Source organism: Leptodactylus fuscus, chromosome 1, assembly GCF_031893055.1.
Source record: "Leptodactylus fuscus isolate aLepFus1 chromosome 1, aLepFus1.hap2, whole genome shotgun sequence".
Taxonomy (NCBI): Eukaryota; Metazoa; Chordata; class Amphibia; order Anura; family Leptodactylidae; genus Leptodactylus; species Leptodactylus fuscus.
In genome coordinates, this window is record NC_134265.1 from 239,844,423 (window position 1) to 239,863,468 (window position 19,046).

Here is a 19,046-nt window from a genome sequence, read left to right on the forward strand (position 1 = left end):
CAAATCGGAATTAATGTGCATGTGAATAGATCTGCTATAAGAGAGAGTGTTCAATTAGGGATTTATGGGTTATTCTAGAATATGAAAGTGTCTACCCTATTTCCAGCATAGATCATCTGGGTAATAATATTTACAGAATAATGGTAAAAGTCGATTGTACATTTGCAGTTTTGGCATTAAGCAAAAATCTAAAAAATGCAAACAAAAGTGTCAAACTCTTACGATCAACATGATACGTATGTGAATGATACATACTTTTCAAAATAATTCCCCGCCTGAACAGGGACTTGAACCCTGGACCCTCAGATTAAAAGTCTGATGCGCTACCGACTGAGCTATCCAGGCTACAAAAATAATAATACTGTACCTCAACTCGGAATTAATGTACATGTGAATAGATCTGCTTTACAAGAGAGTGTTCAATTATGGTTTTATGGGTGATTCTAGAATATGCAAAGTGTCTAATCCTATTTCCAGCATAAATCATCTAGGGTGCTAATAGTTACAGAATAATGGTAAAAGTCGATTGTACATTTGCAGTTTTGGCATTAAGCAAAAATCTAAAAAATCCAAACAAAAGTGTCAAACTCTTACGATCAAGATGATACGTATGAGAATGATGCACACTTTTCAAAGCAACTCTCCGCCTGAACAGGAACCTGAACCCTGGACCCCCAGATTAAAAGTCTGATGCTCTACCAACTGAGCTATCCAGGCTCTCCAAAACATAATGCTGTACCCCAAATCGGAATTAATGTACATAAGAATACATCTCCTTTAAGTGAGAGTGTTCAATTAGGGATTTATGGGTTATTCTAGAATATGCAAAGTGTCTATCCTATTTCCAGCATAGATCATCTGGGATGCTAATATTTACAGAATAATGGTAAAAGTCGATTGTACATTTGCAGTTTTGGCATTAAGTAAAAATCTAGAAAATCCAAACAAAAATGTCAATCTCTTAATATCAAAATGATACGTATGTGAATGATACATACTTTTCAAAAAAATTCTCTGCCTGAACAGGGACTTGAACCCTGGACCCTCAGATTAAAAGTCTGCTACTCTACCGACTGAGCTATCCAGGCTCTAAAAAATATAATACTGTACCTCAAATCGGAATTAATGTACATGTGAATAAATCTGCTTTACGAGAGAGTGTTCAGGTATGGTTTTATGGGTGATTCTAGAATATGCAAAGTGTCTAATCCTATTTCCAGCATAGATCATCTAGGGTGCTAATAGTTACAGAATAATGGTAAAATTCGATTGTACATTTGCAGTTTTGGCATTAAGCAAAAATCTAGAAAATCCATACAAAAGTTTCAAACTTTTATAATCAACATCATACGTATATGAATGATACATACTTTTCAAAGCAACTTCTCCGCCTGAACAGGGACTTGAACCCTGGACCCTCAGATTAAAAGTCTGATGCTCTACCGACTGAGCTATCCAGGCTCTCCAAAACATAATGCTGTACCCCAAATCGGAATTAATGAACATAAGAATACATCTCCTTTAAGTGAGAGTGGTCAATTAGGGATTCATGGGTGATTCTAGAATATGCAAAGTGTCTAATCCTATTTCCAGCATAGATCATCTAGGGTGCTAATAGTTACAGAATAATGGTAAAAGTCGATTGTACATTTGCAGTTTTGGCATTAAGCAAAAATCTAGAAAATCCAAACAAAAGTGTCAAACTCTTACGATCATGATGATACGTATGTGAATGATGCATATTTTTCCAAGAAATTATTTGCCTGAACAGGGACTTGAACCCTGGACCCTCAGATTAAAAGTCTGATGCTCTACCGACTGAGCTATCCAGGCTCTCTGAAACATAATGCTGTACCCCAATTTGGAATTAATGTATATAAGAATAGATCTCCTTTAAGTGAGAGTGTTCAATTAGGGATTTATGGGTGATTCTAGAATATGAAAGTGTCTATCCTATTTCCAGCATAGATCATCTGGGGTGATAATATTTACAGAATAATGGTAAAAGTCGATTGTACATTTGCAGTTTTGGCATTAAGCAAAAGTCTAGAAAATGCAAACAAAAGAGTCAAACTCTTAAGATCAACATGATACGTATGTGAATGATACATACTTTTCAAAAAAACTTCTCCGCCTGAACAGGGACTTGAACCCTGGACCCTCAGATTAAAAGTCTGATGCTCTACCGACTGAGCTATCCAGGCTCTCCGAAACATAATGCTGTACCCCAAATCGGAATTAATGTACATAAGAATACATCTCCTTTAAGTGAGAGTGTTCAATTAGGGATTCATGGGTGATTCTAGAATATGCAAAGTGTCTAATCCTATTTCCAGCATAGATCATCTAGGGTGCTAATAGTTACAGAATAATGGTAAAAGTCGATTGTACATTTGCAGTTTCGGCATTAAGCAAAAATCTAGAAAATCCAAACAAAAGTGTCAAACTCTTACGATCATGATGATACGTATGTGAATGATGCATACTTTTCCAAGAAATTCTTCGCCTGAACAGGGACTTGAAACCTGGACCCTCAGATTAAAAGTCTGATGCTCTACCGACTGAGCTATCCAGGCTCTCTGAAACATAATGCTGTACCTCAAATTGGAAATAATGTATATGAGAATAGATCTCCTTTAAGTGAGAGTGTTCAATTAGGGATTTATGGGTGATTCTAGAATATGAAAGTGTCTATCCTATTTCCAGCATAGATCATCTGGGGTGATAATATTTACAGAATAATGGTAAAAGTCGATTGTACATTTGCAGTTTTGGCATTAAGCAAAAATCTAAAAAATGCAAACAAAAGTCTCAAACTCTTAAGATCAACATGATACGTATGTGAATGATACATACTTTTCAAAAAAATTCTCTGCCTGAACAGGAACTTGAACCATGGACCCTAAGATTAAAAGTCTGATGCTCTACCGACTGAGATATCCAGGCTCTACAGAATATAACACTGTACCTCAAATCGGAATTAATGTGCATGTGAATAGCTCTGCTTTAAGCGAGAGTGTTCAATTATGGTTTTATGGGTGATTCTAGAATATGCAAAGTGTCTAATCCTATTTCCAGCATAGATCATCTAGGGTGCTAAAAGTTACAGAATAATGGTAAAATTCGATTGTACATTTGCAGTTTTGGCATTAAGCAAAAATCTAGAAAATCCAAACAAAAGTTTCAAACTCTTTTGATCAACATCATACGTATGTGAATGATGCATACTTTTCAAAGCAACTCTCCGCCTGAACAGGGACTTGAACACTGGACCCTCAGATTAAAAGTTCGATGCTCTACCGACTGAGCCATCCAGGCTCTACAAAATTTAATACTGTACCTCAAATCGGAATTAATGTACATGTGAATAGATCTGCTTTAAGAGAGAGTGTTCAATTATGGTTTCATGGGTGATTCTAGAATATGCAAAGTGTTTAATCCTATTTCCAGCACAGATCATCTAGGGTGCTAATAGTTACAGAATAATGTTAAAATTCGATTGTACATTTGCAGTTTTGGCATTAAGCAAAAATCTAAAAAATCCAAACAAAAGTGTCAAACTCTTACGATCAACATGATACGCATGTGAATGATACATACTTTTCAAAAAAATTCTCCGCCTGAACAGAGACTTGAACCCTGGACCCTCAGATTAAAAGTTTGATGCTCTACCGACTGAGCTATCCAGGCTCTAAAAAATATGATACTGTACCTCAAATCGGAATTAATGTACATGTGAATAGATCTGCTTTACGAGAGAGTGTTCAATTATGGTTTTATGGGTGATTCTAGAATATGCAAAGTGTCTAATTCTATTTCCAGCATAGATAATCTAGGGTGCTAATAGTTACAGAATAATGGTAAAATTCGATTGTACATTTGCAGTTTTGGCATTAAGCAAAAATCTAGAAAATCCAAACAAAAGTTCCAAACTTTTATGATGAACATCATACGTATATGAATGATGCATAGTTTTCAAAGCAACTTCTACGCCTGAACAGGGACTTGAACCCTGGACCCTCAGATTAAAAGTCTGATGCTCTACCGACTGAGCTATCCAGGCTCTCCAAAACATAATGCTGTACCCCAAATTGGAATTAATGTACATAAGAATACATCTACTTTAAGTGAGAGTGTTCAATTAGGGATTCATGGGTGATTCTAGAATATGCAAAGTGTCTAATCCTATTTCCAGCACAGATCATCTGGGGTGCTAATAGTTACAGAATAATGGTAAAAGTTGATTGTACATTTGCAGTTTTGGCATTAAGCAAAAATCTAGAAAATCCAAACAAAAGTGTCAAACTCTTACGATCATGATGATACGTATGTGAATGATGCATACTTTTCCAAGAAATTCTTCGCCTGAACAGGGACTTGAACCCTGGACCCTCAGATTAAAAGTCTGATGCTCTACCGACTGAGCTATCCAGGCTCTCTGAAACATAATGCTGTACCCCAAATTGGAATTAATGTATATAAGAATAGATCTCCTTTAAGTGAGAGTGTTCAATTAGGGATTTATGGGTGATTCTAGAATATGAAAGTGTCTATCCTATTTCCAGCATAGATCATCTGGGGTGATAATATTTACAGAATAATGGTAAAAGTCGATTGTACATTTGCAGTTTTGGCATTAAGCAAAAATCTAGAAAATCCAAACAAAAGTGTCAATCTCTTAATATCAACATGATACGTATGTGAATGATACATACTTTTCAAAAAAATTCTCCGCCTGAACAGGGACTTGAACCCTGGACCCTCAGATTAAAAGTCTGATGTTCTACCGACTGAGCTATCCAGGCTCTAAAAAAAAAAAATACTGTACTTCAAATCGGAATTAATGTACATGTGAATAGATCTGCTTTAAGAGAGAGTGTTCAATTATGGTTTTATGGGTGATTCTAGAATATGCAAAGTGTCTAATCCTATTTCCAGCATAGATCATCTAGGGTGCTAAAAGTTACAGAATAATGGTAAAATTCGATTGTACATTTGCAATTTTGGCATTAAGCAAAAATCTAGAAAATCCAAACAAAAGTTTCAAACTCTTTTGATCAACATCATACGTATGTGAATGATGCATACTTTTCAAAGCAACTCTCCGCCTGAACAGGGACTTGAACCCTGGACCCTCAGATTAAAAGTCTGATGTTCTACCGACTGAGCTATCCAGGGTCTACAAAAAATAATACTGTACCTCAAATCGGAATTAATGTACATGTGAATAGATCTGCTTTAAGCGAGAGTGTTCAATTATGGTTTTATGGGTGATTCTAGAATATGCAAAGTGTCTAATCCTATTTCCAGCATAGATCATCTAGGGTGCTAAAAGTTACAGAATAATGGTAAAATTCGATTGTACATTTGCAGTTTTGGCATTAAGCAAAAATCTAGAAAATCCAAACAAAAGTTTCAAACTCTTTTGATCAACATCATACGTATGTGAATGATGCATACTTTTCAAAGCAACTCTCCGCCTGAACAGGGACTTGAACCATGGACCCTCAGATTAAAAGTTCGATGCTCTACCGACTGAGGTATCCAGGCTCTACAAAATCTAATACTGTACCTCAAATTGGAATTAATGTACATGTGAATAGATCTGCTTTAAGAGAGAGTGTTTAATTATGGTTTCATGGGTGATTCTAGAATATGCAAAGTGTTTAATCCTATTTCCAGCACAGATCATCTAGGGTGCTAATAGTTACAGAATAATGTTAAAATTCGATTGTACATTTGCAGTTTTGGCATTAAGCAAAAATCTAAAAAATCCAAAAAAAAGTGTCAAACTCTTACGATCAACATGATACGTATGTGAATGATACATACTTTTCAAAAAAATTCTCCGCCTGAACAGAGACTTGAACCCTGGACCCTCAGATTAAAATCTGATGCTCTACAGACTGAGCTATCCAGGCTCTAAAAAATATAATACTGTACCTCAAATCGGAATTAATGTACATGTGAATAGATCTGCTTTACGAGAGAGTGTTCAGGTATGGTTTTATGGGTGATTATAGAATATGCAAAGTGTCTAATCCTATTTCCAGCATAGATCATCTAGGGTGCTAATAGTTACAGAATAATGGTAAAATTCGATTGTACATTTGCAGTTTTGGCATTAAGCAAAAATCTAGAAAATCCATACAAAAGTTTCAAACTTTTATGATCAACATCATACGTATATGAATGATGCATACTTTTCAAAGCAACTTCTCCGCCTGAACAGGGACTTGAACCCTGGACCCACAGATTAAAAGTCTGATGCTCTACCGACTGAGCTATCCAGGCTCTCCAAAACATAACGCTGTACCCCAAATCGGAATTAATGAACATAAGAATACATCTCCTTTAAGTGAGAGTGGTCAATTAGGGATTCATGGGTGATTCTAGAATATGCAAAGTGTCTAATCCTATTTCCAGCATAGATCATCTAGGGTGCTAATAGTTACAGAATAATGGTAAAAGTCGATTGTACATTTGCAGTTTTGGCATTAAGCAAAAATCTAGAAAATCCAAACAAAAGTGTCAAACTCTTACGATCATAATGATACGTATGTGAATGATGCATACTTTTCCAAGAAATTCTTTGCTTGAACAGGGACTTGAACCCTGGACCCTCAGATTAAAAGTCTGATGCTCTACCGACCGAGCTATCCAGGCTCTCTGAAATATAATGCTGTACCCCAAATTGGAATTAATATATATAAGAATAGATCTCCTTTAAGTGAGAGTGTTCAATTAGGGATTTATGGGTGATTCTAGAATATGAAAGTGTCTATCCTATTTCCAGCATAGATCATCTGGGGTGATAATATTTACAGAATAATGGTAAAAGTCGATTGTACATTTGCAGTTTTGGCATTAAGCAAAAGTCTAGAAAATGCAAACAAAAGAGTCAAACTCTTAAGATCAACATGATACGTATGTGAATGATACATACTTTTCAAAAAAATTCTCCGCCTGAACAGGGACTTGAACCCTGGACCCTCAGATTAAAAGTCTGATGCTCCACCGACTGAGCTATCCAGGCTCTAAAAAATATAATACTGTACCTCAAATCGGAATTAATGTACATGTGAATAGATCTGCTTTACGAGAGAGTGTTCAATTATGGTTTTATGGGTGATTCTAGAATATGCAAAGTGTCTAATCCTATTTCCAGCATAGATCATCTATGGTGCTAAAAGTTACAGAATAATGGTAAAATTCGATTGTACATTTGCAGTTTTGGCATTAAGGAAAAATCTAGAAAATCCAAACAAAAGTTTCATACTCATTTGATCAACATCATACGTATGTGAATGATGCATACTTTTCAAAGCAACTCTCCGCCTGAACAGGGACTTGAACCTTGGACCCTCAGATTAAAAGTTCGATGCTCTACCGACTGAGCTATCCAGGGTCTACAAAATAAAATACTGTACCTCAAATCGGAATTAATGTACATGTGAATAGATCTGCTTTAAGAGAGAGTTTTCAATTATGGTTTTATGGGTGATTCTAGAATATGCAAAGTGTCTAATCCTATTTCCAGCATAGATCATCTAGGGTGCTAATAGTTACAGAATAATGGTCAAAGTCGATTGTACATTTGCAGTTTTGGCATTAAGCAAAAATCTAGAAAATCCAAACAAAAGTGTCAAACTCTTACGATCATGATGATACGAATGTGAATTATGCATACTTAGCAAAGCAATTCTCCGCCTGAACAGGGACTTGAACCCTGGACGCTCAGATTAAAAGTCTGATGCTCTACCGACTGAGCCATCCAGGCCCTCCGAAATATAATGCTGTACCCCAAATCGGAATTAATGTACATAAGAATACATCTCCTTTAAGTGAGAGTGTTCAATTAGGGATTTATGGGTTATTCTAGAATATGCAAAGTGTCTATCCTATTTCCAGCATAGATCATATGGGATGCTAATATTTACAGAATAATGGTAAAAGTCGAATGTACATTTGCAGTTTTGGCATTAAGCAAAAATCTAGAAAATCCAAACAAAAGTGTCAATCTCTTAATATCAACATGATACGTATGTGAATGATACATACTTTTAAAAAAAATTCTCCGCTTGAACAGGGACTTGAATCCTGGACCCTCTGATTAAAAGTCTGATGCTCTACCGACTGCGCTATCCAGGCTCTAAAAAATATAATACTGTACCTCAAATCGGAATTAATGTACATGTGAATAGATCTGCTTTAAGAGAGAGTGTTCAATTATGGTTTCATGGGTGATTCTAGAATATGCAAAGTGTTTAATCCTATTTCCAGCACAGATCATCTAGGGTGCTAATAGTTACAGAATAATGTTAAAATTCGATTGTACATTTGCAGTTTTGGCATTAAGCAAAAATCTAAAAAATCCAAACAAAAGTGTCAAACTCTTACGATCATGATGATACGTATGTGAATGATGCATACTTTTCCAAGAAATTCTTCGCCTGAACAGGGACTTGAAACCTGGACCCTCAGATTAAAAGTCTGATGCTCTACCGACTGAGCTATCCAGGCTCTCTGAAACATAATGCTGTACCTCATATTGGAATTAATGCATATAAGAATGGATCTCCTTTAAGTGAGAGTGTTCAATTAGGGATTTATGGGTTATTCTAGAATATGAAAGTGTCTACCCTATTTCCAGCATAGATCATCTGGAGTGATAATATTTACAGAATAATGGTAAAAGTCGATTGTACTTTTGCAGTTTTGGCATTAAGCAAAAATCTAAAAAATGCAAACAAAAGTCTCAAACTCTTAAGATCAACATGATACGTATGTGAATGATACATACTTTTCAAAAAAATTCTCCGCCTTAACAGGGACTTGAACCCTGGACACTCAGATTAAAAGTCTGATGCTCTACCGACTGAGCTATCCAGGCTCTACAGAATATAATACTGTACCTCAAATCGGAATTAATGTGCATGTGAATAGATCTGCTTTAAGAGAGAGTGTTCAATTATGGTTTCATGGGTGATTCTAGAATATGCAAAGTGTTTAATCCTATTTCCAGCACAGATCATCTAGGGTGCTAATAGTTACAGAATAATGTTAAAATTCGATTGTACATTTGCAGTTTTGGCATTAAGCAAAAATCTAAAAAATCCAAACAAAAGTGTCAAACTCTTACGATCATGATGATACGTATGTGAATGATGCATACTTTTCCAAGAAATTCTTCGCCTGAACAGGGACTTGAAACCTGGACCCTCAGATTAAAAGTCTGATGCTCTACCGACTGAGCTATCCAGGCTCTCTGAAACATAATGCTGTACCTCATATTGGAATTAATGCATATAAGAATGGATCTCCTTTAAGTGAGAGTGTTCAATTAGGGATTTATGGGTTATTCTAGAATATGAAAGTGTCTACCCTATTTCCAGCATAGATCATCTGGAGTGATAATATTTACAGAATAATGGTAAAAGTCGATTGTACTTTTGCAGTTTTGGCATTAAGCAAAAATCTAAAAAATGCAAACAAAAGTCTCAAACTCTTAAGATCAACATGATACGTATGTGAATGATACATACTTTTCAAAAAAATTCTCCGCCTTAACAGGGACTTGAACCCTGGACACTCAGATTAAAAGTCTGATGCTCTACCGACTGAGCTATCCAGGCTCTACAGAATATAATACTGTACCTCAAATCGGAATTAATGTGCATGTGAATAGATCTGCTTTAAGAGAGAGTGTTCAATTATGGTTTCATGGGTGATTCTAGAATATGCAAAGTGTTTAATCCTATTTCCAGCACAGATCATCTAGGGTGCTAATAGTTACAGAATAATGTTAAAATTCGATTGTACATTTGCAGTTTTGGCATTAAGCAAAAATCTAAAAAATCCAAACAAAAGTGTCAAACTCTTACGATCAACATGATACGTATGTGAATGATACATACTTTTCAAAAAAATTCTCCGCCTGAACAGGGACTTGAACCCTGGACCCTCAGATTAAAAGTCTGATGCTATACCGACTGAGCTATCCAGGCTACAAAAATAATAATACTATTCCTCAACTCGGAATTAATGTACATGTGAATAGATCTGCTTTACAAGAGAGTGTTCAATTATGGTTTTATGGGTGATTCTAGAATATGCAAAGTGTCTAATCCTATTTCCAGCATAGATCATCTAGGGTGCTAATAGTTACAGAATAATGGTAAAAGTCGATTGTACATTCGCAGTTTTGGCATTAAGCAAAAATCTAGAAAATCCAAACAAAGGGTCAAACTCTTACGATCAAGATGATACGAATGTGAATTATGCATACTTTTCAAAGCAATTCTCTGCCTGAACAGGGACTTGAACCCTGGACCCTCAGATTAAAAGTCTGATGCTCTACCGACTGAGCTATCCAGGCCCTCCAATATATAATGCTGTACCCCAAATTGGAATTAATGTACATAAGAATACATCTCCTGTAAGTGAGAGTGTTCAATTAGGGATTTATGGGTTATTCTAGAATATGCAAAGTGTATATCCTATTTCCAGCATAGATCATCTGGGATGCTAATATTTACAGAATAATGGTAAAAGTCGATTGTACATTTGCAGTTTTGGCATTAAGCAACAATCTAGAAAATCCAAACAAAAGTGTCAATCTCTTAATATCAACATGATACGTATGTGAATGATACATACTTTTCAAAAAAATTCTCCGCCTGAACAGGGACTTGAACCCTGGACCCTCAGATTAAAAGTCTGATGCTCTACCAACTGAGCTATCCAGGCTCTACAGAATATAATACTGTACCTCAAATCGGAATTAATGTGCATGTGAATAGATCTGCTTTAAGCGAGAGTGTTCAATTATGGTTTTATGGGAGATTCTAGAATATGCAAAGTGTCTAATCCTATTTCCAGCATAGATCATCTAGGTTGCTAATAGATACAGAATAATGGTAAAATTCGATTGTACATTTGCAGTTTTGGCATTAAGCAAAAATCTAAAAAATCCAAACAAAAGTGTCAAACTCTTACGATCAACATGATACGTATGAAAATGATGCAAACTTTTCAAAGCAACTCTCTGCCTGAACAGGAACCTGAACCCTAGACCCTCAGATTAAAAGTCTGATGCTCTACTGACTGAGCTATCCAGGCTCTACAAAATTTAACACTGTACCTCAAATCGGAATTAATGAACATGTGAATAGATCTGCTTTAAGAGAGAGTGTTCAATTATGGTTTTATGGGTGATTCTAGAATATGCAAAGTGTCTAATCCTATTTCCAGCATAGATCATCTAGGGTGCTAAAAGTTACAGACTAATGGTAAAATTCGATTGTACATTTGCAGTTTTGGCATTAAGCAAAAATCTAGAAAATCCAAACAAAAGTTTCAAACTCTTTTGATCAACATCATACGTATGTGAATGATGCATACTTTTCAATGCAACTCTCCGCCTGAACCGGGACTTGAACCCTGGACCCTCTGATTAAAAGATCGAGGCTCTACCGACTGAGCTATCCAGGATCTGCAAAATATAATACTGTACCTCAAATCGGAATTAATGTACATGTGCATAGATCTGCTTTAAGAGAGAGTGTTCAATTATGGTTTCATGGGTGATTCTAGAATATGCAAAGTGTTTAATCCTATTTCCAGCACAGATCATCTAGGGTGCTAATAGTTACAGAATAATGTTAAAATTCGATTGTACATTTGCAGTTTTGGCATTAAGCAAAAATCTAAAAAATCCAAACAAAAGTGTCAAACTCTTACGATCAACATGATACGTATGTGAATGATGCGTACTTTTCAAAAAAATTCTCTGCCTGAACAGGGACTTGAACACTGGACCCTCAGATTAAAAGTCTGATGCTCTACCGACTGAGCTATCCAGGCTCTAAAAAATATAATACTGTACCTCAAATCGGAATTAATGTACATGTGAATAGATCTGCTTTACGAGAGAGTGTTCAATTATGGTTTTATGGGTGATTCTAGAATATGCAAAGTGTCTAATCCTATTTCCAGCATAGATCATCTAGGGTGCTAATAGTTACAGAATAATGGTAAAATTCGATTGTACATTTGCAGTTTTGGCATTATGCAAAAATCTAGAAAATCCAAACAAAAGTTCCAAACTTTTATGATCAACATCATACATATATGAATGATGCATACTTTTCAAAGCAACTTCTCTGCCTGAACAGGGACTTGAACCCTGGACCCTCAGATTAAAAGTCTGATGCTCTACCGACTGAGCTATCCAGGCTCTCCAAAACATAATGCTGTACCCCAAATCGGAATTAATGTACATAAGAATACATCTCCTTTAAGTGAGAGTGTTCAATTAGGGATTCATGGGTGATTCTAGAATATGCAAAGTGTCTAATCCTATTTCCAGCATAGATCATCTAGGGTGCTAATAGTTACAGAATAATGGTAAAAGTCGATTGTACATTTGCAGTTTTGGCATTAAGCAAAAATCTAGAAAATGCAAACAAAAGAGTCAAACTCTTACGATCATGATGATACGTATGTGAATGATGCATACTTTTCCAAAGAAATTCTTCGCCTGAACAGGGACTTGAACCCTGGACCCTCAGATTAAAAGTCTGATGCTCTACCAACTGAGCTATCCAGTTTCTCTAAAACATACTGCTGTACTCCAAATTGAAATTAATGTATATAAGAATAGATCTCCTTTAAGTGAGAGTGTTCAATTATGGTTTTATGGGTGATTCTAGAATATGCAAAGTGTCTAATCCTATTTCCAGCATAGATCATCTAGGGTGCTAATAGTTACAGAATAATGGTAAAAGTCGATTGTACATTTGCAGTTTTGGCATTAAGCAAAAATCTAGAAAATCCAAACAAAAGTGTCACACTCTTACGATCAAGATGATACGAATGTGAATTATGCATACTTTTCAAAGCAATTCTCTGCCTGAACAGGGACTTGAACCCAGGACCCTCAGATTAAAAGTCTGATGCTCTACCAACTGAGCTATCCAGGCCATCCGAAATATGATGCTGTACCCCAAATCGGAATTAATGTACATAAGAATACATCTCCTTTAAGTGAGAGTGTTCAATTAGGGATTTATGGGTTATTCTAGAATATGCAAAGTGTCTATCCTATTTCCAGCATAGATCATCTGGGATGCTAATATTTACAGAATAATGGTAAAAGTCGATTGTACATTTGCAGTTTTGGCATTAAGCAAAAATCTAGAAAATCCAAACAAAAGTGTCAATCTCTTAATATCAACATGATACGTATGTGAATGATACATACTTTTCAAAGCAACTCTCCGCCTGAACAGGGACTTGAACCCTGGACCCTCAGATTAAAAGTTCGATGCTCTACCGACTGAGCTATCCAGGCTCTACAAAATACAATACTGTACCTCAAATCGGAATTAATGTACATGTGAATAGATCTGCTTTAAGAGAGAGTGTTCAATTATGGTTTCATGGGTGATTCTAGAATATGCAAAGTGTTTAATCCTATTTCCAGCACAGATCATCTAGGGTGCTAATAGTTACAGAATAATGTTAAAATTCGATTGTACATTTGCAGTTTTGGCATTAAGCAAAAATCTAAAAAATCCAAACAAAAGTGTCAAACTCTTATGATCATGATGATACGTATGTGAATGATACATACTTTTCAAAAAAAAATTCTCTGCCTGAACAGGGACTTGAACCCTGGACCCTCAGATTAAAAGTCTGATGCTCTACCGACTGAGCTATCCAGGCTCTAAAAAATATAATACTGTACCTCAAATCGGAATTAATGTACATGTGAATAGATCTGCTTTACGAGAGAGTGTTCAATTATGGTTTTATGGGTGATTCTAGAATATGCAAAGTGTCTAATCCTATTTCCAGCATAGATCATCTAGGGTGCTAATAGTTACAGAATAATGGTAAAATTCGATTGTACATTTGCAGTTTTGGCATTAAGCAAAAATCTAGAAAATCCAAACAAAAGTTTCAAACTTTTACGATCAACATCATACGTATATGAATGATGCACACTTTTCAAAGCAACTTCTCCGCCTGAACAGGGACTTGAACCCTGGACCCTCAGATTAAAAGTCTGATGCTCTACCGACTGAGCCATCCAGGCTCTCCAAAACATAATGCTGTACCCCAAATCGGAATTAATGTACATAAGAATACATCTCCTTTAAGTGAGAGTGTTCAATTAGGGATTCATGGGTGATTCTAGAATATGCAAAGTGTCTAATCCTATTTCCAGCATAGATCATCTAGGGTGCTAATAGTTACAGAATAATGGTAAAAGTTGATTGTACATTTGCAGTTTTGGCATTAAGCAAAAATCTAGAAAATCCAAACAAAAGTGTCAAACTCTTACGATCATGATGATACGTATGTGAATGATGCATACTTTTCCAAGAAATTCTTCGCCTGAACAGGGACTTGAACCCTGGACCCTCAGATTAAAAGTCGGATGCTCTACCGACTGAGCTATCCAGGCTCTCTGAAACATAATGCTGTACCCCAAATTGGAATTAATGTATATAAGAATAGATCTCCTTTAAGTGAGAGTGTTCACTTAGGGATTTATGGGTGATTCTAGAATATGAAAGTGTCTATCCTATTTCCAGCATAGATCATCTGGGGTGATAATATTTACAGAATAATGGTAAAAGTCGATTGTACATTTGCAGTTTTGGCATTAAGCAAAAATCTAGAAAATCCAAACAAAAGTGTCAATCTCTTAATATCAACATGATACGTATGTGAATGATACATACTTTTCAAAAAAATTCTCCGCCTGAACAGGGACTTGAACCCTGGACCCTCAGATTAAAAGTCTGATGTTCTACCGACTGAGCTATCCAGGCTCTAAAAAAAAAAAAATACTGTACCTCAAATCGGAATAAATGTACATGTGAATAGATCTGCTTTAAGAGAGAGTGTTCAATTATGGTTTTATGGGTGATTCTAGAATATGCAAAGTGTCTAATCCTATTTCAAGCATAGATCATCTAGGGTGCTAAAAGTTACAGAATAATGGTAAAATTCGATTGTACATTTGCAGTTTTGGCATTAAGCAAAAATCTAGAAAATCCAAACAAAAGTTTCAAACTCTTTTGATCAACATCATACGTATGTGAATGATACATACTTTTCAAAGCAACTCTCCGCCTGAACAGGGACTTGAACCCTGGACCCTCAGATTAAAAGTTTGATGCTTTACCGACTGAGCTATCCAGGGTCTACAAAATATAATACTGTACCTCAAATCGGAATTAATGTACATGTGAATAGATCTGCTTTAAGCGAGAGTGTTCAATTATGGTTTTATGGGTGATTCTAGAATATGCAAAGTGTCTAATCCTATTTCCAGCATAGATCATCTAGGGTGCTAAAAGTTACAGAATAATGGTAAAATTCGATTTTACATTTGCAGTTTTGGCATTAAGCAAAAATCTAGAAAATCCAAACAAAAGTTTCAAACTCTTTTGATCAACATCATACGTATGTGAATGATGCATACTTTTCAAAGCAACTCTCCGCCTGAACAGGGACTTGAACCCTGGACCCTCAGATTAAAAGATCGATGCTCTACCGACTGAGCTATGCAGGCTCTACAAAATATAATACTGTACCTCAAATCGGAATTAATGTACATGTGAATAGATCTGCTTTAAGAGAGAGTGTTCAATTATGGTTTCATGGGTGATTCTAGAATATGCAAAGTGTTTAATCCTATTTCCAGCACAGATCATCTAGGGTGCTAATAGTTACAGAATAATGTTAAAATTCGATTGTACATTTGCAGTTTTGGCATTAAGCAAAAATCTAAAAAATCCAAACAAAAGTGTCAAACTCTTATGATCATGATGATACGTATGTGAATGATACATACTTTTCAAAAAAAAATTCTCTGCCTGAACAGGGACTTGAACCCTGGACCCTCAGATTAAAAGTCTGATGCTCTACCGACTGAGCTATCCAGGCTCTAAAAAATATAATACTGTACCTCAAATCGGAATTAATGTACATGTGAATAGATCTGCTTTACGAGAGAGTGTTCAATTATGGTTTTATGGGTGATTCTAGAATATGCAAAGTGTCTAATCCTATTTCCAGCATAGAACATCTAGGGTGCTAATAGTTACAGAATAATGGTAAAATTCGATTGTACATTTGCAGTTTTGGCATTAAGCAAAAATCTAGAAAATCCAAACAAAAGTTTCAAACTTTTACGATCAACATCATACGTATATGAATGATGCACACTTTTCAAAGCAACTTCTCCGCCTGAACAGGGACTTGAACCCTGGACCCTCACATTAAAAGTCTGATGCTCTACCGACTGAGCTATCCAGGCTCTCCAAAACATAATGCTGTACCCCAAATCGGAATTAATGTACATAAGAATACATCTCCTTTAAGTGAGAGTGTTCAATTAGGGATTCATGGGTGATTCTAGAATATGCAAAGTGTCTAATCCTATTTCCAGCATAGATCATCTAGGGTGCTAATAGTTACAGAATAATGGTAAAAGTCGATTGTACATTTTCAGTTTTGGCATTAAGCAAAAATCTAGAAAATCCAAACAAAAGTGTCAAACTCTTATGATCATGATGATACGTATGTGAATGATGCATACTTTTCCAAGAAATTCTTCGCCTGAACAGGGACTTGAACCCTGGACCCTCAGATTAAAAGTCTGATGCTCTACCGACTGAGCTATCCAGGCCCTCTGAAACATAATGCTGTACCCCAAATTGGAATTAATGTATATAAGAATAGATCTCCTTTAAGTGAGAGTGTTCAATTAGGGATTTATGGGTGATTCTAGAATATGAAAGTGTCTATACTATTTCCAGCATAGATCATCTGGGGTGATAATATTTACAGAATAATGGTAAAAGTCGATTGTACATTTGCAGTTTTGGCATTAAGCAAAAATCTAAAAAATGCAAACAAAAGTCTCAAACTCTTAAGATCAACATGATACGTATGTGAATGATACATACTTTTCAAAAAAATTCTCTGCCTGAACAGGGACTTGAACCATGGACCCTAAGATTAAAAGTCTGATGCTCTACCGACTGAGATATCCAGGCTCTACAGAATATAACACTGTACCTCAAATCGGAATTAATGTGCATGTGAATAGCTCTGCTTTAAGCGAGAGTGTTCAATTATGGTTTTATGGGTGATTCTAGAATATGCAAAGTGTCTAATCCTATTTCCAGCATAGATCATCTAGGGTGCTAAAAGTTACAGAATAATGGTAAAATTCGATTGTACATTTGCAGTTTTGGCATTAAGCAAAAATCTAGAAAATCCAAACAAAAGTTTCAAACTCTTTTGATCAACATCATACGTATGTGAATGATGCATACTTTTCAAAGCACCTCTCCGCCTCAACAGGGACTTGAACCCTTGACCCTCAGATTAAAAGTTCGATGCTCTACCGACTGAGCCATCCAGGCTCTACAAAATTTAATACTGTACCTCAAATCGGAATTAATGTACATGTGAATAGATCTGCTTTAAGAGAGAGTGTTCAATTATGGTTTTATGGGTGATTCTAGAATATGCAAAGTGTCTAATTCTATTTCCAGCATAGATAATCTAGGGTGCTAATAGTTACAGAATAATGGTAAAATTCGATTGTACATTTGCAGTTTTGGCATTAAGCAAAAATCTAGAAAATCCAAACAAAAGTTCCAAACTTTTATGATGAACATCATACGTATATGAATGATGCATACTTTTCAAAGCAACTTCTACGCCTGAACAGGGACTTGAACCCTGGACCCTCAGATTAAAAGTCTGATGCTCTACCGACTGAGCTATCCAGGCTCTCCAAAACATAATGCTGTACCCCAAATTGGAATTAATGTACATAAGAATACATCTCCTTTAAGTGAGAGTGTTCAATTAGGGATTCTTGGGTGATTCTAGAATATGCAAAGTGTCTAATCCTATTTCCAGCACAGATCATCTAGGGTGCTAATAGTTACAGAATAATGGTAAAAGTTGATTGTACATTTGCAGTTTTGGCATTAAGCAAAAATCTAGAAAATCCAAACAAAAGTGTCAAACTCTTACGATCATGATGATACGTATGTGAATGATGCATACTTTTCCAAGAAATTCTTCGCCTGAACAGGGACTTGAACCCTGGACCCTCAGATTAAAAGTCTGATGCTCTACCGACTGAGCTATCCAGGCTCTCTGAAACATAATGCTGTACCCCAAATTGGAATTAATGTATATAAGAATAGATCTCCTTTAAGTGAGAGTGTTCAATTAGGGATTTATGGGTGATTCTAGAATATGAAAGTGTCTATCCTATTTCCAGCATAGATCATCTGGGGTGATAATATTTACAGAATAATGGTAAAAGTCGATTGTACATTTGCAGTTTTGGCATTAAGCAAAAATCTAAAAAATGCAAACAAAAGTCTCAAACTCTTAAGATCAACATGATACGTATGTGAATGATACATACTTTTCAAAAAAATTCTCTGCCTGAACAGGGACTTGAACCATGGACCCTAAGATTAAAAGCCTGATGCTCTACCGACTGAGATATCCAGGCTCTACAGAATATAACACTGTACCTCAAATCGGAATTAATGTGCATGTGAATAGCTCTGCTTTAAGCGAGAGTGTTCAATTATGGTTTTATGGGTGATTCTAGAATATGCAAAGTGTCTAATCCTATTTCCAGCATAGATCATCTAGGGTGCTAAAAGTTACAGAATAATGGTAAAATTCGATTGTACATTTGCAGTTTTGGCATTAAGCAAAAATCTAGAAAATCCAAACAAAAGTTTCAAACTCTTTTGATCAACATCATACGTATGTGAATGATGCATACTTTTCAAAGCAACTCTCCGCCTGAACAGGGACTTGAACCCTGGACCCTCAGATTAAAAGTTCGATGCTCTACCGACTGAGCCATCCAGGCTCTACAAAACTTAATACTGTACCTCAAATCGGAATTAATGTACATGTGAATAGATCTGCTTTAAGAGAGAGTGTTCAATTATGGTTTCATGGGTGATTCTAGAATATGC

General features: G+C 35.9%; 14 non-coding genes across 14 annotated transcripts; all 14 read right to left on the reverse strand.

Moving 5' to 3' along the window:
* Positions 1 to 1,388: 1,388 nt before the first annotated feature.
* Positions 1,389 to 1,461, reverse strand: TRNAK-UUU (transfer RNA lysine (anticodon UUU)). Its single transcript has one exon. It is a non-coding gene; the product is annotated as a tRNA-Lys (tRNA).
* Positions 1,462 to 1,760: 299 nt separating this feature from the next.
* Positions 1,761 to 1,833, reverse strand: TRNAK-UUU (transfer RNA lysine (anticodon UUU)). The gene has a single exon. It is a non-coding gene; the product is annotated as a tRNA-Lys (tRNA).
* A 298-nt stretch (positions 1,834 to 2,131) lies between these two features.
* Positions 2,132 to 2,204, reverse strand: TRNAK-UUU (transfer RNA lysine (anticodon UUU)). Its single transcript has one exon. It is a non-coding gene; the product is annotated as a tRNA-Lys (tRNA).
* A 1,786-nt stretch (positions 2,205 to 3,990) lies between these two features.
* TRNAK-UUU (transfer RNA lysine (anticodon UUU)) lies at positions 3,991 to 4,063 on the reverse strand. The gene has a single exon. It is a non-coding gene; the product is annotated as a tRNA-Lys (tRNA).
* Positions 4,064 to 4,362: 299 nt separating this feature from the next.
* TRNAK-UUU (transfer RNA lysine (anticodon UUU)) lies at positions 4,363 to 4,435 on the reverse strand. Its single transcript has one exon. It is a non-coding gene; the product is annotated as a tRNA-Lys (tRNA).
* Positions 4,436 to 10,305: 5,870 nt separating this feature from the next.
* TRNAK-UUU (transfer RNA lysine (anticodon UUU)) lies at positions 10,306 to 10,378 on the reverse strand. The gene has a single exon. It is a non-coding gene; the product is annotated as a tRNA-Lys (tRNA).
* A 298-nt stretch (positions 10,379 to 10,676) lies between these two features.
* Positions 10,677 to 10,749, reverse strand: TRNAK-UUU (transfer RNA lysine (anticodon UUU)). The gene has a single exon. It is a non-coding gene; the product is annotated as a tRNA-Lys (tRNA).
* A 1,416-nt stretch (positions 10,750 to 12,165) lies between these two features.
* On the reverse strand, positions 12,166 to 12,238 carry TRNAK-UUU (transfer RNA lysine (anticodon UUU)). Its single transcript has one exon. It is a non-coding gene; the product is annotated as a tRNA-Lys (tRNA).
* A 1,417-nt stretch (positions 12,239 to 13,655) lies between these two features.
* TRNAK-UUU (transfer RNA lysine (anticodon UUU)) lies at positions 13,656 to 13,728 on the reverse strand. The gene has a single exon. It is a non-coding gene; the product is annotated as a tRNA-Lys (tRNA).
* A 300-nt stretch (positions 13,729 to 14,028) lies between these two features.
* Positions 14,029 to 14,101, reverse strand: TRNAK-UUU (transfer RNA lysine (anticodon UUU)). Its single transcript has one exon. It is a non-coding gene; the product is annotated as a tRNA-Lys (tRNA).
* A 1,789-nt stretch (positions 14,102 to 15,890) lies between these two features.
* TRNAK-UUU (transfer RNA lysine (anticodon UUU)) lies at positions 15,891 to 15,963 on the reverse strand. Its single transcript has one exon. It is a non-coding gene; the product is annotated as a tRNA-Lys (tRNA).
* Positions 15,964 to 16,635: 672 nt separating this feature from the next.
* TRNAK-UUU (transfer RNA lysine (anticodon UUU)) lies at positions 16,636 to 16,708 on the reverse strand. Its single transcript has one exon. It is a non-coding gene; the product is annotated as a tRNA-Lys (tRNA).
* Positions 16,709 to 17,750: 1,042 nt separating this feature from the next.
* TRNAK-UUU (transfer RNA lysine (anticodon UUU)) lies at positions 17,751 to 17,823 on the reverse strand. Its single transcript has one exon. It is a non-coding gene; the product is annotated as a tRNA-Lys (tRNA).
* A 299-nt stretch (positions 17,824 to 18,122) lies between these two features.
* On the reverse strand, positions 18,123 to 18,195 carry TRNAK-UUU (transfer RNA lysine (anticodon UUU)). The gene has a single exon. It is a non-coding gene; the product is annotated as a tRNA-Lys (tRNA).
* Between the last annotated feature and the right edge of the window lie 851 nt (positions 18,196 to 19,046).